Source organism: Equus przewalskii, chromosome 19, assembly GCF_037783145.1.
Source record: "Equus przewalskii isolate Varuska chromosome 19, EquPr2, whole genome shotgun sequence".
Taxonomy (NCBI): domain Eukaryota; kingdom Metazoa; phylum Chordata; class Mammalia; order Perissodactyla; family Equidae; genus Equus; species Equus przewalskii.
In genome coordinates, this window is record NC_091849.1 from 51163526 (window position 1) to 51185540 (window position 22015).

At 39.9% G+C, this 22015-nt stretch overlaps 1 long non-coding RNA gene across 1 annotated transcript; it reads right to left on the reverse strand.

Annotated features, from left to right (window-relative positions):
- Positions 1–2164: 2164 nt before the first annotated feature.
- LOC103553255 (uncharacterized) lies at positions 2165–20590 on the reverse strand. The gene is made up of 3 exons (XR_545431.2): positions 20209–20590; positions 5181–5545; positions 2165–3583 (listed from the first exon to the last, which is right to left on the reverse strand). It is a non-coding gene; the product is annotated as an uncharacterized lncRNA (long non-coding RNA).
- Between the last annotated feature and the right edge of the window lie 1425 nt (positions 20591–22015).

Below are 22015 nucleotides of genomic sequence, written 5' to 3' on the forward strand. Positions count from 1 at the left end.
CAGTGAATATCTTCGTGAACTTTTATTTTCCTTCTTTGAATAATTTCCTTATGTTTTTTGGTATGTCCTATTTCTTTCTAAATGGAATGAACCAAATGTATGCATAATTTTTACCTACTTTCTTGACTTTCTTATATTCTTTTCCCAAATTAGTTAATCAACAAATATTTCCAAAAATGGGAAACCTGATTTTAGCTACATTTTAAATTCTAGATGTGAGACAGTCAATAGTTTAAATGTAGGGAAGTTAAGAGTTAAATATCCTTCCATCCTCTACCCAGTTGACTAGGGTCAGGGAAGAAGGCAGTGGAGGTGCGGGGTGGATCTGCAGCCACGCATGGGAATCAGTGGTAACGATATTAACTAATGTTAGTGAATCTTCTTCGTACTTAGAAAGCAATTTCACATTCGTTATCTGATGAGGTTCTCTCAACCCTGTGAGGTAGGTATGATTATTCTTATTGTATTTGAGGAAGTCGAGGCTTAAGGTGGCTAAGCAATTTGCCCAAAGTGGGGAGTCCTTGTCTGAAAGTGGAAGGTTTTCTGTGTCTTCTCCTCTGTGCTGCCTCCCATCATAGTCTAGGATCTATTTATTGAGGACACTCTTTTCTTACGATAATGGCCAGAGAAGTTTTCTTCTTTATCGCCCTCTAATTTTATTTCTGTTTTAAAAATTAGACAATTGTATCCCAATCAGTTCAGTTAAAAAAAATAAGGTAATAAGCAACAATTAGTTGCAAGGTACCGCACCAGGTACCATAGGGAATCCAAAGATGGGAGAGCACAGCCTGGGGCCTCTAGGAACTTTCATCTGGGAAAGTAAACAGCATGTTTAAGACAAGAAGGGACCAGAGACTGTAGAGGGTTTTGTCTAATTTCTCCCTTGACGGTTGAGGGAACCAAGGCCTAGCATCAAGTATTTCCCACTCCACTTATTCTCTGGACTGTAAGCTCCTCAGGAGCAGGGCATGGCTTCCTTATGCCTATTGCTGTCCCCAGTGTTCATGCACTGCCAGGTGCAGAGTGGGCACCCATTGAATGCATCCACTTCAATTTCTTCCATATAGAATAGGCCTCGTGATATTTTCCCTCCTTCAACAGGTCTTTATTTAGTTTCTACTATGTGGCAGGCATTGTTCTAGGCACCTGGGAGATGAGGAAACAAAAGAGACAAAAATTGCTCCCCTTCCAGGATCAAAATGTGCAGTCACTTTTTTGCTGTCCAGGAGTTTGATACCTACGAGGTATACATCATTGGGATGATGTTGAGTGGTTCTGCTTCTAGCTTTACTTCTTTTGTACTCTTATTGCTAAAGAAATGCATGACTGCTGATAGCTGAAGAAGTTTCCGGTACCTCCCATTTACCTCGTTCTGTTAAACTTGATTCTATATAAATCTGACCTTCATATAGAATTTTTAAAATTTTAGGGAACTGTCTAGGCAGTTCCCTAAAGACAAGCGATGAAAGTGTATAAGATGTTGGGAACTGGTGAATGACCCATGTGGCCAGAGTGTGGGACTTGTGGCTCTAATTAGCTGGAAATGAGGCCGAGAGTTGGCTTGAGATGAGATTAGTGGCCTTGGGAAAAGCCATGTAGGTTTTGGGTAACTGAGAGTGTTTTGAGGTTTTTGAGGAAGAAAACAAGTAAGATCTTATGTGTTAGGAAGGTTACCTTGGCAGTGGTGGGAAGGATGCACCAGAAGGGAGTAAGCCAAATTAGGAAGGTCTTACATGGAGTCTATTATGAAATAAAGCACTTATAGCAAGACAGAAGAAATTAGAAGAGGGAAGAGTTGCTGTAGAAGTGGCAACAACAGAACTAGGTGGGTAACGAAGGAAAGAATATATGAAGGTGATAGGGAGGTATCTGGGAGATTGTTGGTGGCATTAATCATTAAAAATGCAGGGCAATGAGCAGGCTTTTGATTGATGGATGTGAATGATATCATGAATGCAATTTTGGATATTTTTTACTAGTTATCTAGGACAGCATAACTCATATCGTCTATGCCAAATAATTGTATCCAATTAATCTCAAAACATATTTCCGGAGTTCCTACCACTTGCAAAGTGTTAGAGATCATACAAAGCTGAGACAGACAAATCCTGCCTTAAATTGTTCTCGGCCTAATGCATGAAATAAATACAAACACAAACAATAATAAAGGTAAAATAGAGTATTTCCTAAGAGAGGTACAGAAGCCATCAAGACCTGAAGAAGGAAGAGATTACACTCCTTGAGGGGCAAGCTGGGACAGTTAGAATAGGATAGGATACAAAAACAATTTCTTTAATTAAAAAACAATGCCAAAAATATCTATTGAAATAATCATATTCAGAAACATCTAATAAATGTTGACTTGGTGTGCACCCAAGTGTAGTGAATATACCATGAACATTTTAGTGAATTCCTTCCAAGGGGATAACGTGAGATGCATGAGTGGAAATCCACGATTATGAACAGCTAAGAAAAGGAGACTCGCAAAGACGATTTAGGATATTTCAACTTATAGCAGTCCGCATTTATAGACTGGAGATGTGCGTAGTTTGGCTATCTCTTGCTTCTGCTCCTGAACACTTTGACTGAAATACGGTGGTCCAGGCCTTCTTTGGGCTGGTCAGTTCCCAGGCAACTTTGCTAAGGAGGGCAGCTGCTTCAAACACTGCAGTGGACGTTGTAAGCACTTAGCCAAACCTCTTTTGAAACTCATAGATTTTTTAGTACTATTTTCCTGAGTTTATTTGATAAAAACAAATATGCATTTTCTTTCAAACCGTCAGTGGTAAGTTCTTCGGTAAGTGGGACGTGACAGCCAGGTTGTGACGCAAACTGGTTGGTGTCTATCTTCTTCCACATGCATAGATGTCTCTGGAGTTCATTCCTGATCAAGTCTGGTATGGTTGCAAATAGTATATTTTTTATTTTTCCTTAACGTATTCAACCATCCCTCAGAGGAATGAGTATTACTTCAGCGAGTGCCAAGTATGACATCAGCTCCTGCTCTTTCTGACCACGATTGTTTCAATCCGTGTGCCTTTTCCTCCTCTCCCCATTCTTTTTTGTAGTTGCCTCTTTTTTTTGCATAATAATCAGTTGCTTCCTCTCTTCCAGTTGGACAATATTTTTTCACATGGAGTATTGTCCCCGATTCTATTGGCTCTTTTTCTTTGTTGTAGATCATAAACTTGTTTTGTTTTCACCATCTTTGCTTTGTTTAATAACTGTGAGGCTGGCTTCTAATGGCACATTGACAATTAATTGCAGACTGAGACATATTGGGAGGTGTGAGCCTGTGTTCTCTCCATAAAGCTGACGAATCATCGTTTTCAATTTGAGTGTTATCTTACCACCAATCAGGAACAACTGTACTCTCCTGGTTTTTGTCTCAGGACTAGAAGTGTTGTTGGAACCACCAGCCAAAGCGGACTTCCCAGCATCTCTCAGCTAACCCTCTGCCCGGTCCCAGACAGGATGCTGGAGATGGCCTCGGCTGAGAATCATGATCGGGTTTCCTTAGCAAGGAGTGTTGAGTTTAACTCTGCTTTTAAGTCTGCTCTGGTTCCAGCTGTTTGCGTTGAGTCTGTTTAGTTAAAAAAAAAAAATTCCACTTTTTTGGGTAAATGCTCCTATTTGTTAAAGTAATATAGATTCATTGTAGAAAAGTTGAAGTGTAGAAAATACTTAGTTTTGAAGAAAATAACCCAAACTACCCATCATATCACAACTCACTGTTAATGTTTTATTTTACTGCCTTCATGTCTTTTTTCTTTAGTTTATAAAGACTCAATTTATGCATTTATACCTTGGGAATGAAAAAATATATATATATATATGTCTATGTTCCTAGTTTCTCACTTCAATTTTGCTTAGCAAATTTTGTGTTTTTTATGTTGGAACAACAAACCCTTTGCACCCTTGTCACCTGTGGAGTTGTCCTTGTTTCCCTCTGTTATATATTTACTTGACACAGGGGCCCTGTGTCTGGTCAGCACAGGACTTTTGGCCACGTTTCATTAATACAGCAAATGCCCAGGAGGAGAAATTACACCACTTTTCCCATTCTGGTTAGAGTATTCTAGTGCATCTGTCTTCATTTTAATAGCTTAAGGTCTAATTTGATTATTCTGATGCAAGGCAGGATAGAAATGAGCAATCTGGGCTCGTGCCAGGAGCCATGAGTTTCATAAAAGACTTGGACCTGACCTGAGGCCACTCCTTTGAGCATACCTATACATAAACAGCTGTCTAAGCAGGACTTAAAAATGATTTGCAGAGAATTTATCATCATTTGGTCGGATGCTCAGAATCACTAGCTGCATGGCCATATTTATACAAGCAGATGACCCGGTGGTCTCAGTTTCACAGTTGGCTGCAGCTATGGGTGGAGACTAGAGCTTTCAGGGAGTGGAAATTAAAAGAGAGAACCATCTCTCTCATCAGCCACCATCTCCCCCACATTCTTTCTTTTTTGGAACTTTGCTAATGGTCACTTCAGTGGAGCCCAGACCTTGAACTTCAATTGCGTTTCTAGAAACCATAAGTAAGTGGCCACTCTGATAGGTCCTTATCAGCGTCAGCTGGAAAGAAAGAAATACTGTTTCTGAGCTTTACTGCCATCTTTGGGATTCACTAACAAGATAGGTCAATAATTAAAGACAGGTGTCTGAAAATTCAGAAAGCCTCCATTTTTGTCTTAGTCCCTTAAAGAACAGCTTGGTTAGCTGAAAATGACTGTGATGTCAGCCACCACCGTTGCCAGATCACTTGCCCACTGTCGGCATTATGTACTTTCAGTTAATTTAGGCACTAATGCTTGTGTATGTTTTTTAAATTTCTCGTTTTAATAACTTTTCTTCTTTCTGAGTAGCGTTGGCCCAAAAGTGCTTCAATTTCTGACAGAGAAGAATGCTGTAATAGAGCATAGCAGATAACAATAATCTCTAAATGTGTAAACTTTCTGAGTCAGAATGCCTTACTGAAGTGGTGACCTGCTGCTTGAGATGTGGTAACCAAGGCGGGTCTGAGGAGGAGGCATAAACTTTTCAGTTTAGAAGCACCTACAGCGTATGGATTTGAGAGCTCTTTAAGCTTAACTTTAGAAGATTCTACAGTAGAGTAGCAATAAGGAACTATTACTCAATAATAATAGCTGGATTAATTGAACATGTCTAACATACCGGGTACTGCGTTAACCACTGTGACGTGTTATTGTGTTTCGTCTTCATTACAGCCCTATAAGGTGGGTGGAGTGGTAATCCCCATTTTGTAGACCACAGAGAGGTTATTGGCTTTTCTAAGGTCAAGGAGCCAGTGATGGCAGAGCCACAATTTGAACTCAAGTCTACGTGACTACAAACGTATGCTGTTAAGCTTTAAGCTTTGTGTGTTAGTTCTTGGTGATACATTTTGGCAAATCAAAGGACGGACTCTTCCCATTTTCAGGTCCACTGATAATCTCACAGAGCGATGTTAAGCCGAGACTTCAAGCAGAGGAAGGGAGCATCTCCTGCCGTTGTTCTTGTTTCCTTCTCAATTCTGGATTCTGCAGGCACGAAAATACAAAATTAATGTGCCTTTTAGTCTCAGGGAGTACATGTTTTTCTTATCATCTAAATCATTTTAAAACCCTACAAACAAGTCTCACATATGCTAAAATCCTGAATAAAATGTTAGCACATAGAATAAAGGACTACATTAACATTTCACTGGGATTTGAAATATCAGTGAATAGCAGCACACTTCAACAGAAAAAGGTTCTTTGCAGAATTTCCAAAATAGTTATAAAATGGGATTAATATTATATAATCAGCCATAGTAATAGATTAAGAAGCATATTGTGATCATCCTAATAAATGCTGAAAAGGCATTTGACAAAATTCAAGATCATTTTTGGTAAAAGTTCTCGTAGTAAAATAGGTATAGGTTAATGTATCCTTAACTTGATAAAAATGTGTATATTTCAAAGCAAATACCATATCACATTTAATAATGAAACCCAAGAGCATAAATTTTCACATGAAAATTAAATGAAAAAAACAAGGATGAACCCAGTTCTGAAAACAATCCTCAAATATCTTAAATTCATAGCCTAGTCTAGTGCCTGGCACACAGTAGAAACTCAATTATTTGTTGAATGAATTAATTAGTGACAGATGAAATGAGAGGCTCTATTTTGGAATAGAGGAGGCAAAATTATCATTATTTGCAGGTAATATAGTTTTGTTCCAAAAGAATCAACTGAAAACTTACTGGAAGCAATAGAACATTCAGAATTGCAGCTGGTTTCAAAATTAATATATAGAAATACAAACCACTTAGAAAGTGTAATGGGAGGAATGATCCCTTACAGTCCAACAGAACTCACAACAACAACAAAAAATGTACCTGTCCTGTATGAAGAAAACCTCACAATTCTGCTGAAGATGTTAAAAATGTACATACTCTGTTCTTAGATAGCAACTGTCAAAGCACCAATTCTAAATTAATCTACACAGTAATAAAATCCTAATGAAAATGCCAGTAGGAATTTTCAAAAACACCCAACTGATTAAAAAGTTTGATAGTACTCTATATTGGCAAGGGATTTGAGGAAACAGTATCCACTGTGGTGAAAGGTTAACTATGTGAAAATTTGAAGAGCAATTTGGCAATATCTATTAAAAATACATATATTTTGGGACTGGCCTGGTGGCGTAGTGGTTAAATTCCTGCGCTCCACTTTGGGGATGTTGAGTTCACAGGTTCAGATCCTGGGCAAGGACCTAGCACTGCTCATCAAGCCATGCTGTGGCAGCATTCCACATAAAATAGAGGAAGATTGGCACAGATGTTAGCTCAGGGCCAATCTTCCTCACACAGACACACACACACACACACACACACACACACAAACACAAACATATATCCCTTGACCCAATACTTTCACTTTTAGAAATTTATCCTCCAGGTAATTCACAAAGTACACAAAATTAAATACGTACACAACTACACATATGTATGCATAAGAAAAGGTACGTGTATGTTTGTACAAGGATTTTTTTTGCAGCATTGATCCTTTTATTGCTTAAACAATGATGTATTATCATTTATTACATTGTTGTGATGAAAAAGAGGTATGACAGTTTGCCTCACACTCATATGTATACCCGCACATAAAACACACACACACAAGACCTTCTCTATTTCTAGAATTTGTCCTTAAAAACACCTTACAGGGCAGTTCTTTGATTTAAATGTTTCCTCAATTAAAAAGAAGGAAAAAAAAATACTCATTCTTGGGTACTGCCCAGAAAAAGAAAATAAAAGCTTGTTTTCCTTTTAATGTATATGTTAGCCTAGGCCCTCTAGAATGCAGAGCCTGAGGCAAGGATAAAGTGCTGACACTTTATTTGGAATGTGCAAGTCAGAGGACTTGAGGGAGAGTAATAAGAGAAATAAAACAAGGAAAATTGTGAAGCAGTGCAAGGAGACTCAGCAGGTGGCTGGGTGGTTTCAGTCAGCAGGCAGGATTTCTCTGGAGGAGTTGCAAGGAGGAACAGGGTCTCTGAGTAGTCCACAGAAGAGATAATGTTAAGGGGATCGTCTTCCCAGTGCTACTCATCTCTCATTTCTTACTGGTTAAGGTTTACTCCATCAGGACTCCCCTTCTGGGTGGGTCATCTGGCTCTTTAATGGCTATGCAAAAAGCTAGATCCCATACTTGATAGGGTGGTACTTTGAGGCTGAAAGGGGAGGCCAACCTGGTGGGTGGTTTCAGCTTAGAGAAAGGAAAAAAGGAGGCAATCAAGAGACTCAGAGGAGACATACAGGGCCTGTGCCCAGTGCAAGCTCACAGAGCACAGCCTGGGACATGTGTGTGTTGCTCCTTTCAACAGCAGACACTGGTCAATCTCAGAAATGACTCTTCAGCCGAAGGGCTCTGAGAAATAATCTCTTAACCTAGAAACCAGTGGAGAAGCCAGATCTGTGAAGACTCTTTCAGTCTAGGAGTATCCAGCCTCAGCGAAGTCGGATCCACATGCGGCTACTGAACTGCTTTCTTCTCAGAGCCCTGAGCATCAAATGACTATTCTGGCTGCAGTGCTTTTGAACTGCAGGCTATTACTTTTGCAGCCCTGTTTGTAATAGAAAAAAGTTGTAAACAATCTGTTTAGATAAATTATAGAACATCAAATGAGAGTTCTACCCAGGGGTTGAAAAAAGGATGAGGTATCTCTTTGTGTTCTGATACAGGACTGTATTTAAATCTTTTTAAATAAATAAAGAATAAATTATGTAATGTTATATATGTTCTGATTCCATTGGTGGGGAGCGGGGAGATAATAATATATCTGCTTGCACCTGCATTAAAAAATTCTCTAAGAGTGCAGAAAAGCCCACTGAAAGATGCTGTTAGTGCGAAAACTTGGAGGAGAGAAACTGGGAGTGAGGGCAGGGAAGGCCTTTACTTTCCACCTTATGCACATCTATGCTATTTGAATGACTGTTTCTTATTGAGTTCATAATAGTTTACATTATTGTGAAATTTCAGTGGTACATTATTTCTTGCCTGTCCCCTTATAAGTGCTCCCCTTCACCTCCTGTGCCCATCCCCATACCCCTTCCCCTGGTAACTACTGAACTGTTTTCTTTGTCAGTGTGTTTATTTATATTCCACAAATGAGTGAAATCCTATGGTGTTTGTCTTTCCCAGTCTGGCTTATTTCGCTTAGCTTAATACCCTACAGGTCCATCCATGTTGTTGCAAATGGGATGATTTTATCTTTTTTCTGGCTGAGTAGTATTCCAGTGTGTGTATATGTGTGTGTGTGTGTGTGTGTGTGTGTGTGTGTGTGTACACACCACATTTTCTTTATCCAATCATTGGTTGATGGGTACTTGAATTGCTTCCATGTCTTACCTATTGTGAATAGTGCTGCAATGAGCATAGGGGTACATATGTTACTTTGGATTGTTGATTTCAAATTGTTTGGGTAGATACCCAGTAACGGAATACCTGGGTCATATGGTAGTTCTATTTTTAGTTTTTTGAGGAATCTCCATACTGTTTTCCATAGTGGCTGCACCAGTTTTCATTCCCACCAGCAGTGTATGAGGGTTCCCTTCTCTCCACACCCTCTCCAATGTTTGTTATTTTTAGTTTTAGTGATTACAGCCATTTTAACAGGCATAAAGTGGTATCAGTGTAGTTTTGATTTGCATTTCCCTGATGCTTAGTGATGTTGAACATCTTTTCATGTGCTTATTGGCCATCTGTGTATCTTCTTTAGAAAAATGTCTGTTCACATCCTCTGCCCATTTTTTGATCAAGCTGTTTGTTTTTTTTTGTTATTCAGTTGTGTGAGTTCCTTATATATTATGGAGATTAACCCCTTGTTGGATATATGATTTGCAAATATTTTCTCCCACTTGGTGGGTTATCTCTTTGTTTTGATCCTAGTTTGTTTTGCCTTGCAGACATTCTTTAATCTGATGAAGTCCCACTTGTTTATTTCTTTGTTTCCCTTGTCTGAGAAACCATGGTATTCGAAAAGATCCTTTTAAGTTTGATGTCAAAGAGTGTACTGCCTATATTATCTTCCAGGAGTTGTATGGTTTCAGGACTTATCTTCAAGTCTTTGATCCATTTTGAGTTTATTTGTGTATATGGTGTGAGATAATGATCTACCTTCATTCTTTTGCATGTGGCTGTCCAGTTTTCCCAGCACCATTTATTGAAGAGACTATCTTTTCTCCATCGTATGTTCTTGGCACATTTGTAGGAGATTAGCTGTCCACTATTTGAGTCATTTTTAATGCACACATATTTTTTTAATGAAAATTACCAGTAAAATGAAACATTGTACCTATAATTAACAATACTGCACTGCCCACTTAGTTTAAGAGGGTAGATCTCATTTGTTCTTACTGCAATAAAATAAAAATTTAAAAAAGTAAAATGAAAAAGCTAAGTGATACATGCTTGAGGTAGAAACTGTTAAAAATATAAAAAAGCATAAGGAGAATAAAATTCACCTGTGAGTCTACTAACTAGAGACACTTGCTGTTAAGATTTCATGTTCCTTCTGGTATACTTTCTGTGCACATACACATGATTGTAATTTTTAATTTGGATGAGATCATACGCGTATATAGTTAGTTGCTCTGAATTTTATTGAGTCAATGTTTTTCCAGGTTAAAAAAAAACCTCTCTAAACCACCATTTTTGATGACTATATAATATTCTATTTTGTGACTATACTGTAATTTGTTTGCCCATTTATCTGTTTCTTCACTGACCTTCTTATGCTCTTTTCCTGTATGAGTTAAACAATCATGTGTGCCTGTTTTTGGCCAAGCTCTGGGCTCTAACCATGCTGCAGAGTCTTGCTCTTGAGATACCAGGGAGGGTGGCTTTGGGGACCACCTGGCAGCGTTTCCTGCACATGTGGGCAGCCCCTTGGAGAGGCGTCCCTGACTCACGTCTAAATATCATCACCTCTCACTGCTCCCTAGCTCCTTACCTGGCTTTATGTTATTGTGGTTATTGTTGTAAATAGTGGTAATGTAGGATTTTTGGTTCCTGGCATTGTGGCCACCTGACCGTGCCGTGTATGTCTTTGTGTGTTGTCTCTCTCCCCACCTGAATCACAAGCTCCTCAGAGAGCAGGGCATTGGTGTGCTTTGTTCTCTGCTGTGTACCCTGTGCCTAGAGCACTGTCGGGTACATGGTAGGTTGTCAATAAACAGAAGCGTACAGGAGGAGGATCTTCATTGCTTCTATTCCTCTTTTCTACTTAAAAAAAGTGATTGCTGTTCAATTCCTAAGGATGAATACTACCTAGGCAGCCCTTGTGAAGTCAGCATGACGTATTTCTTGGGTTGCTATTGTTTGTCCTTAGAATTACCAAACGTTAGACCTGGAATCGGGACCATTAGGTGATGTAATCCATCCTTCTACAGATAAGAGGATAATTTAGATTCATCACAATAGTAAGGACTGGGAAAGTGAAGGAGGGGAGGAATAAAAGTATTTAATCCCTCAAGAGGTTTACGATCTAGATGGGAAGAGAGGATTAAGATGCAAGAAGATGGTCGACAGTTTGAGGCAATATCTCATTACGGGTCACATGCTGTGTGTAACTCCATTTCTACCCTGCAGGATTTTATAATCTCATAAAAGACTATTTAAACAAATGATGTGTTTACAGTGTTAAATAAAGACTGAAGCAATGAGGATTGCGATGGGGAGATAAGCTTTGGGAGCAGACTGGAGGGAAGGATTCATTTTGTCTGGAAAAGTCGAGATGGTTTCATGGAGGAAGGTTGGTGTTGAAGGATATGTAGAGCGCCGGTCGGAGGTACAGGTGTGGGGGTGAAGGCATTAGAGGCAGAGGGAACTATGAAAGTAAGGGCAGAGAGAAAGGAAATGCTTGGCAGGATTGAGAAACGGCAACTCGCTTGCACCTAGAAGATGGAAAGAGAGGGATACAGGTGATGAGGGGTGGTCAGAGGGGAGGAGTCATGGACGGTGAGGCAGAAGGAGCTCTCAGGGCTGGATGGTACCTCTATGCTGAGGGTTTATCAGTTAAGAAATGGAGTGACATTGAAGTTTTTTCAGTTGGAATGTGACAAGATTAGATCTGGATCTTAGATGATTCTGATAGAAGGATCAATGACATAGAGAATTGAGGTGGAGAGGAGAAACAGGAAATTAGAGAATCCTTGGAAATGAAGTCGAGATGGGTTGAAAGATACTTCAGAAGTAAATTGGAAGGAAGGACTTGGGAACTTACTTAAGTCCTAGGAGTGTATATAGGTGAAATAAACATGGACTGTGCTGTTGTCACTGACTAGTTACCCTGTGGAACGCAAGGGTGGGTTTGGATATTTCAACTGTTTCTCCAAATTGTTCCTAGTCCTGTTGTTATGTTAAGGAGATGCAATCACCAACCACCCAGAATGAGACCAAGCCTCACCAGAGAGCTATGCCTGTGACCTGTGCCTCATTTTTTATGCTAAGATCTCTCCAGGAGGAACTTAGGCCTTATTACCCGTAACCTGCAGTGTATGAGGAAGTTTGTTTTCCAACTGTGCCTGCCGAAGTGAGTATCCACTTCTCCCTTCCGAATATTTATTCCCCATCCAAAATAAATGTCCTGCCTCCCTTTGTTTGGGGACACCATGACTTTGGAAATGATTCCCCGTGGTCTCCTATTTGGTGCAAATATACTTTACTTTGTGAGACAACTACTTCTGGTGTAGTCTGATTTAACTCGCCAGGAGGGAACCCACTCCAGTTTCGGTAACACTATTGGGTCAGGAGAAGACATCTCTAAGTTTTCAAATTGTGGCCTTAGCCAAGCAAACTAGGGGAGGACCAAAAAACAAAAACACCAACAACAATAACAACCCTGAAAAGTGAAAGAAGACACAGTGAATCCCTACCTCCACCCCAACTCAAGTAACTCAGGTCCTTTATGATCTGAGTCCCGACACAAAAGCTGCGTGTTGAAAAGCCGGATGACTGACTCAGCTGTTCTAAACTGCCCCCCACCCTTTGCCCCTGACTTCCTTCTCGAAGTTGCTCTGAAGAGTCTCTGCCTGAGGCACGAAAGCCTTTCCTGGTTTGTACACAGTCACCTGGTTGCACTTGGCCATGTTGGAAAAGAGGCCATTTCAGCTCAGGATGGCGACCACTGCGGGGTGCTCTGTGACTAAATCAAAAGCAGGTGTCCCCCTGTAACTGCCAAAAGGGGGTCTTCTACTGGCCGAAAGACAAGCCAACAGTCAGAAGGCAAGGTGGTAAGAGAGAAAGGGTCTTTTTATTACAGCTCGCCAGCAAGGGGGAAGATGGTGGACTCGTGTCCTAAAGAACCATCTTAAAACTACACAATTTTGAAGCAGTTTTATAGGGCAAATGGGCTGAGAAAGGGGAGTCTCAGGATGTTGACCATCTGGAGCTGTCATCCCTGAGACTACAGAGCATCCCTTTCTCTCTTCACAGGTAACAGATCTCAGTGGAGGTTTTTTCACCAAGGTCGTTACATCCCTGGAAAGGCTGAAAGGACAACATCATTGCCTTATCAGAATAGGGAGGTCTATGTGTAAGCCAAGGCTACAAAAATAGCAGAGCAAGCAGATGTATACTTCTTTAAGCTACGTGCAGACTAGAGCATTGCTAGTAAGGAAAATGGAGTGTCATCTTATAGTCCCAACTTAGTTCCCCTCTATAAGATGGCTTCCCTTATGCGAATGTACGTTAACCATTGGCTGTATTTATCTTAGCTATTTGGGTGGCACTAACACCCCTGGGTTGCAGACTTTCCAACAACCTAGATGAAGTCCCCATTCTGCCTTATTCCTTCATGACCCTCACCTCTCCACTCTCACTGAACTTGTCTGTCACTCAAACAATATTTATGCACACCATTGGTTTCCATCCCTGACAAGACTGCTTCAGGCTGGATGTGACCTTCTGCTCTTTTCTAAACTAGATACACCCTCTTGTTGCTTTCTCAAAATTTCTCCTTTGCGAAAGAATTTCTTGATCAACTTCCATCATTCTGCTGCAAAATCTCCAACCCACTTTTTTGTCAGTATCCTATGGCAGCTGTGTTTATATTTGTTGTCTGTGTGCTCTGTCTCTCTTATTTAATTGTAAGTCTCTGGTAGGCTCTTCTCTGCTCAACCCCTTTTCGGTGACAGCTAAATAGTGTCAAAGACAGACACAGCTGGGCACTGGTGAGAGTGGTAAGAGCAGATTTTAGTCAGTGATCTATGACAGCAGTAGAGCAAAGAGTCCACTGAACTCAACTTTGATTTGCAGAGAGGTAACTAGGCATTTTAAAGAGAGAATGAGGGAGGATCGAGGAGGGTGAGCAGGGACTCCGTAAAATAAGGGAAGGGAAAATTTACAAAAATCAAGGGGAAAAGGGGTTGGTCCATATAAAATCCATCTGGACTTGCTAACTGGCACGTACTGAAGTCAGGCTCCTTCCCTCCCAAAGAGACCAAGAGGGTCCCTATCTTCAGGAGTAGACTGGAGCAAACAAAATTCTTTTGGCAGCCTTGAGTTTTCTTAGGCAGAGACTTTAAGTGGGGCTAGAGCCATCCTAGGGATTTGACCTTGAGCCGTTAGAAACCAGCTTAATGTTTGTTCAAGTCTTTACAGACCAAGGTTGGGGCGTAGTGCGGAAGAGGGCTCAGAGAAGCTTGCCTAGAGTTTGGTCAAGGAGAGAATCTTTGTCAATAGGACAAGGAAATCAAGAGTGAGTGGAAAGATGTCTACTCTGATCTCAATAGAAGGTTTTGAGACAACGAGAGGAACATTATAGGGAAACTAGATAAGGGATCATTTAAATTACACTGCCCACTGAAAAGACTGCTGAATTCCAACCAACAAAAGCTAGGAATGTTGTCTAGACTGTGTGCTGCTAAAATCCAAACAAAAAAACGAGTTACTTCATCTGTAGCTGGTCTCTTAGGGTAAACAAAAATTAATATTGTGAGTTGTATTTTAGTTTAAATAGCTTGCACATTATTAACTTGTTCCCAATGAAGCACAGAAATAGTGATGCAGTTGACTTGTTAAGACATTGCTCCCTTAAGGAAAGTGACCTTTTCTCTCAAATATCAAGCTTTATCATCTAAAGGTAGTTAAATATTAGTTCATTAGCCTTTATTATGTGCATTTTGTAAATGTACACTCTTCCTTTTTTGTTTTATGCCTCTTTCTACTTGAAATTGGTAACAACTTATGTTACTTGATATTCTGGTCTGCTGTAGTTAATGACTAGTGACATAGTGACCCCTGTTTTCCCGCATGATGTTCATGATAACTCCCTCCATCACAGTCCAAAAGGCTAAAAGAGGAGGTGGACGTGGATGGGAAGAGACTTCAAATCTTAATGCACTCTTGATCGAAAGTGAGAAGATTATAGAGCTAGAGAATGAACGATCCAGTTGTTTAGAGGAAATGAGTTGTTTTTTAATTGAGATATAATCTACAGACAGTGAAACACACAGATCTTAAGTATACATTTTTTTTTTTTTTTTTTTTTTAAAGATTTTATTTTTTCCTTTTTCTCCCCAAAGCCCCCCGGTACATAGTTGTGTATTCTTCGTTGTGGGTTCCTCTAGCTGTGGCATGTGGGACGCCGCCTCAGCATGGTCTGACGAGCAGTGCCATGTCCGCGCCCAGGATTCGAACCGACGAAACACTGGGCCGCCTGCAGCGGAGCGCGGGAACTTAACCACTCGGCCACGGGGCCAGCCCCCAGTTAAACCACTTTTAACAAATGCACATACCTATAAAACTCATGCCCCATCAAGATAATCAAGATATAGATATATTTCCATCAACCATAAAGCTCCTTCACACCTTTTCCCAGTCAATCCCCTCCACTTTGATAAGTAACCGCTACTCTGATCTCATCATAAATTTGTTTTTTTCTGCTACAGAACTTCATATACCTGGAATTATATAATATATACTGTTTTGTGTCAGACTTCTCACACTTAGTATAAAGTTTTGAGATTCATTCTTATTGTTAGCACTTCACCAGTTTTCGTTATTGAATAGTATTTCATTGTATGAATATACCACAGTTTGTTTATTCTGTTGATGGATACCTGGATTGTTTCCAGGTTTTGCTATTATGAATAAAGCTGCTTTGAACATTCTCATACGAGGCTTTCTGTGGACATGTTTTCGTTGCCTTTGGATGAACACTAGAAATGGCATTGCTAAGTCATAGGATTAGATGTATATTTAACTATCTAAGAAACTTCCAGTTTTCCAAAGTCATTATACCATTTTACATTCCCACCAGCAATGATGAAAGTTCTGTTTGCTCCACATCCTTGCTAACATTTGATGTTTTCAATCTTTTAAATTTTAACCATTCTAGTGAATTTGCAGTGATATCTTATTACAGTTAATTTGCATTTCCCTAACAACTAATTATCTTGAGCCCCTCTTTATGTGTTTATTGGACATTCATATACCTTCTTTTTTTCTCTTCTTTTTTTGAGGAAGATTAGCTCTGAGCTAACTACTGCCAGTCCTCCTCTTTTTTGCTGAGGAAGCCTGGCCCTGAGCTAACATCTGTGCCCATCTTCCTCTACTTTTTACATGTAGGATGCCTACCTCAGCATGGCCTGACAAGTGGTGCCCTGTCCACACCCAGGATCTGAACCAGCAAACCCCAGGCTGCTGAGAAGTGGAACATGCGAACTTAACCGCTGTGCCACCGGGCTGGCCCCTCATATACCTTCTTTAGTGAAGTGTCTGTTCAAGTCTTTTGTCTATTTAAAAAAATGGCTTTTTTTTTTTTTTTGCAGGTGAAGATTTGCCCTGCCTCCCCAAAGCCCTAGTACATAGTTGCATGTATAGTTGTAAGTTCTTCTATGTGAGCTACTGCCACTGCATGGCTACTGACAGGCAAGTGGTGTGGTTCTGTGCCCGAGAACTGAACCTGGGCTGCCCAAGCAGAGTGTGCTGAACTTTAACCACTAGGCCATCAGGGCTGGCTGGAGTTGTTTGTTTTTTGATTACTGCATTATAGGAGTTCTTAATACATTCTAGTTAAAAATCCTTTGTCACCTTTATATGTTGTGAATACTTTCTCCTGGACTTTGACTTATATTTTCATTTTCTTGAGGTATCTTTTGATGAGCAAAAGCATTTAATTTTGACAAAGTCCCAATTTATCATTTCCCTTTATGGTGAATACTTAGTGTTCTCTCTAAAAAAAAATTGCCTACCCAAGGTTGTGAAGATTTTCTTCTATGTTTTCTTCTAGAAGCTTTGTAGGTTTAGCTCTTACATTTGTGTTTATGATACTTCCTGCATTAACTTTTGTATATGATGTGAGATAGAGGTTGAGGCTTTTTCCCCCGAGTTTGAACACCTATTTATTCTAGCACCAGATATGGAAAAGATTTTCCTTTCTCCATTGAGTTGCTGTTGAGCTCTTGTTGAAAATCTTTTGACTGTAGTATATGTGTAGCTCTGTATCTGGACTCTCTTCCATTGACTGATTGTCCTTTTGCTAATACTATCCTATCTTGATTACTCTAGATTTATGGTAAGTCTTGAAGTCAGATAGTGTAATTCCTTTAACTTTATTTCTTCTTTCAACATGGTTTTGGCTATTCTAGTTCCTCTGCCTTTCTGTATCACTTTTAGACTCAGTTTATCAATAGCTACAAAACACGAAGTTTTGATAGATTTAAAAATAACTATTCACTCTCTTTGAAGATGTTGAAAGATTTCTGTATTACACTGTTCCTGATTTTAATTTCTATGACTAAAGAACTGTGGCTAAGCTCTAGTTTTTGCTCAAATGTGAAATTCAGTTGTATCTGTGGTTTCAGGGGAAAGGCGGAAGAGAGATAGTGGAGAGCTGGGAAAAAATTTAGGGAGAAGATTGTAGAAGTGAAGAATGAGCAACTTAGAAGGGCTGAACTTTCTGGGGGGATGGGAGTGTGTTGTGGGGTTCTACCTCCAAGTTCCTGCTTTCTTGATGGAATACGTTAAACTGGCCCATGGGTCATCTTATTGGGTAGCCATTGGTCTCACTACACCAGCATGCCAATATTACACAGAAAATAAGAAAATAATTGAAAACATTTTAATGTCTCAACACCCCTCTTTGTGGATCCAAAAGGTAGTATAGGCAGAAGTTGGAAGTTGATTTAAAGACCATAGAAAAGGGACGACTTCTGAGTAAAACTTAGAAACACTCTCATTACGCCATTTACTCTCTCTCTTTAACCTTGCTATTGCTCCCTTGACACATATTACATACTTCCAGAATATTTATGTTTTGCACCAGTACCATAATTGCTTTCCAAAGAGAAACAAAAGTCTTACAGACAAGTGGGACAAGTGTTTCTCCAACCTCAATCATTCTCTTTAATTTAACAACAGTCTTTGATACTTGTAGATAAGCACAATTTTATTTCCTAAAACTAAAGCATAGTTTAGCTATTGTATCTTCCACTGTGTGAAGAAGTCACTTCATTTCTCTCTTAGAACAGCAAAATATTTCACGCTAAACTGGTTAAGATCCAGGTCAAGTGATTAAAGTTTGCCTTCTGGGTGGAAAAAGATCCTCCATGCAAATGGCAAAGAAAAGAAAGCAGGGGTAGCAATACTTACATCAGACAAAATAGACTTTAAAACAAAAACTGTAACCAGAGACAAAGAAGGGCACTACATAATGATAAAGGGAACAATCTAACAAGAGGATATAATACTTGTAAACATCTATGCAACCAACATAGGAGCCCCTAAATATATAAAGCAATTATTAGCAGACATAAAAGGAGAAATAGACAGTAACACAATGATAGTAGCAGACTTTAACACTCCACTTACACCAATGGATAGATCATCCAAACACAAGATCAGTAAGGAAACACTGGCCCTAAACGACACATTTGACCAGATGGACTTAGTAGGTATATAAAGAACATTCCATCCAAAAACCACAGAATACACATTGTTTTCAAATGCACATGGGACGTTCTCCAGGATTCATCACATATTAGGCCAAAAAACAAGTCTCAATAAATTTAAGAAGATTGAAATCACACCAACCATCTTTTCTGACCACTGAGGTATGAAACCAGAAATCAACTACAGGAAGAAAATCAGAAAAGCCACAAAAATGTGGAGATTAAACAAAATGCTACTGAACAACAATTGAGTCAATGAAGAAATCAAAGGAAAAATAAAAAAATTCCTAGAGACAACTGAAAATGAAGATACAACATGCCAAAATCTATGGGATACAGCAAAAGTAGCTTGTTACTTGAACCTGTGAGTGAACGATTATATCATAATTTTCTTTCTCAAATGCAATAGTGAGATTGTAGACTAAGACTAAGAGGAAAGTTTACAACAATTCAGGCCTATCTCAACAAACAAGAAGAATCCCAAATAAACAATCTAACAGTGCACCTAAAGGAACTGGCAAAAGAAGACTAAACAAAGCCCAAAATCAGCAGAAGGAAGGAAATAATAAAAATCAGAGCAGAAATAAACAAAATAGAGACTAAAAAAACAATAGAAAAAATTAATGAAACCAAGAGCTGGTTCTTTGAAAAGATAAACAAAATTGACAAACCTTTAGTTAGACTCACCAAGAAAAAAAGAGAGAAGGCTCCAATACATAAAATCAGAAATGGAAGAGGAGAAATTACAATGGACACCTCAGAAATGCAAAAGATTATAAGAGAATACTATGAGAAGCTATATGCCAACAAACTGAATAATCTAGAAGAAATGTATAAATTCTTAGAATCATACAACCTTCCAAAACTGGATCAAGAAGAAGTAGAGAATTTGAATAGAACAATCACCAGTAAGGAGAGTGAAACAGTAATCAAAAGCCTCCCCCGAAATAAAAGTCCAGGACCAGATGGCTTCCCTGGTGAATCCTACCAAACATTCAAAGAAGACTTAATACCTATCCTCAAACTCTTCCAAAAAACTGAAGAGGAGGGGAGGCTTCCTAACTCATTCTACGAAGCCAACATTATCCTGATACCAAAACCAGACAAGGACAACACAAAAAAAAGAAAATCACAGGCCAATATCACTGATGAACATCAATGCAAAAATCTTCAACAAAATCCTAGCAAATTGAATACAACAATACATTAAAAAGATTATACATCATAATCAAGCGGGTTTTATTCCAGGGATGCAGGGATAGTTCAACATCCACAAATCTATCAATATGGTACACCACTTTAACAAAATGAGGAGTGAAAATCACACGATCACCTCAATAGATGCAGAGAAAGCATTTGACATGATCTAGCGTCCATTTATGATAAAAACTCAAAATGAGTATAGAAGGAAAATACCACAACATAATAAAGGCCATATATGAAAAACCCACAGCAAATGTCATTCTCAATGGAGAAAAACTGAAAGCTATCCCTCTAAGAACAGGAACCAGACAAGGATGTCCACTGTTACCACTCTTATTTAACATAGTATTGGAAGTCCTAGCCAGAGCAATCTGGCAAGAAAAAGAAATAAAAGAGATCCAAATTGGAAAGGAAGAAGTGAAACTGTGACTATTTGTGGATGGCAAAGTACCCCTCATGAACTGGATGTTATCTGGCCCCCAAAATTGTAAAATTGGACATGAGCAGCAGCATTCCAGCATTCAATGGGAATGGAATATCCAAAACCAGCTTACTTACTTGGCAAGACACAAGTGACTGCATGATCAGGTGGCTCAGACTGCCGCGGTGCCTAGGCTGATTCGTTGCTACCTCTCATTCAACTTACACTTCAGGCCGAGTGGGGATTCCCTATGAACAGTGGAGAGATGAGGAGGCACAAGCTTGGTATACAGATGGGCCTGGGGGGGTGTTGGCTCCAGCAGTGGGGACGGTCACTGCATTCAGCCTCTCTCAGAGATGGCCCAGAAAGTGAGGCAAAGGGAAATTTTCCCAGTGGGCAGAACATCAGGTAGACATGTGGCTGCCCACTTTGCATGGGAGGAGAAATGGCCTGATGTATGGGTCAATCTTAATTTACGGACAATGACTGCCTGTCAGGGAAAGAAAACATGGGAAGATTAGGGACAAAGAAATCTGGGGAAGAGGTATGTCAAATGAATAGGCGCAGAAGGAGAAAACATTTTTGGCCTGTGTGAATGCTCGCCAAAGGTCATGCATGGCAGACAAGTTTCTCAATAATCAGGAGTACAAGACAATCCTTTCTGTGCATGTGAGTCAACCTCTCTCCCTTGCCATTCCTTTGCTTCTCAATGGGACAGAGTACAGCAAGAGCATGGCAGCAGCGACTTCCCTGCACCCAGATGATCTGGCTGTCTCTGCGGCTTGAATGCTCAACCCACCACTAGTAGAGGCCGGGGGTGATTTCCTAATATGGCCCCATTCCCTGGAGGGATCAGCAGGAACCTGGTGGCAGGTTGATGACATGAGAGCCCTTTTATCATGGAGGTGGCAGCAATTTAGTCTTAAAGCATAAATACATATTCAAGTTATGGATTTGCTTTCTCTTCTCACAATGCTTCTTCCCGCATTCGTTTACTTAAGGAAGGTTTATCTTTCATCATGGTATCTGTGAGATAATAGAAAATATATATATTGGTCTCTACCCCCTGTTCCTGGCACAGAGCTCCTAAAACCCTTGTAATTCCCTTGTAAAGTGATAAGAGCACTTGGAGCATCTTTTGTTCTATTGAGGCAGCTCTGGGTGGGCTGCTAGACGGCTCCTGGGTGGGGGCTGGTCACCAGAAAGACCCATTCAGCACTGACCTTGACCAGACTCACATTTTATGGTAAAGACGTGCAACGGTGGGCTCATGCTCTCAGAGTTTGTTGGTCTTAGCACACGCCTCATCACCTAGAAGCAACTGGCTTGAAGGGATGGTGGAAAGACCCACTGAAAGTTGAGGTGCTCTCCCAGAGAGTGCAGGATACGCCCTAACCCAGGGACCACTCTGTGGAGTATCTGCCTCATAGTCAGGATCCAGGCATCTAAGAACCAAAGAGTAGAAGTGAGAACTGCCTCTCTCATTATTCCTTACAGCTCACTTTCAGAATTTTCCCTTTCTAGCTCTATAACCTTGGATTCAGTGGGTTTGGAGGCCCAGGTATCCAAAGGAAGAATGTTTTTCCATGTAACATAGTCAGGCAATCTTGTTAAATTGAAAATCAAAGACCACCTCTTTGGTGGTTTTTGGCTCTTTTTTGTGTTTTTTGATAAACAGTTCACCAAGTGAACTAAAGACTGTATTTATTTATTTATTAAATTTTAATGGAGTCATAATAGCGTATAACATGGTGAAATTGCAGTTGTACGTTATTATTTGTCAGTCACTACATATATGTGCCCCTTTGCCCCTTTTGCCCACCCCCCGGCCCCCTTCCCTTCTGGTAACCACTAAACGGTTCTCTTTGTGTGTTTGTTTATCTTCCACATATGAGTGGAATCATGCAGTATTTGTCTTTCTCTGTCTGGCATATTTTGCTTAAC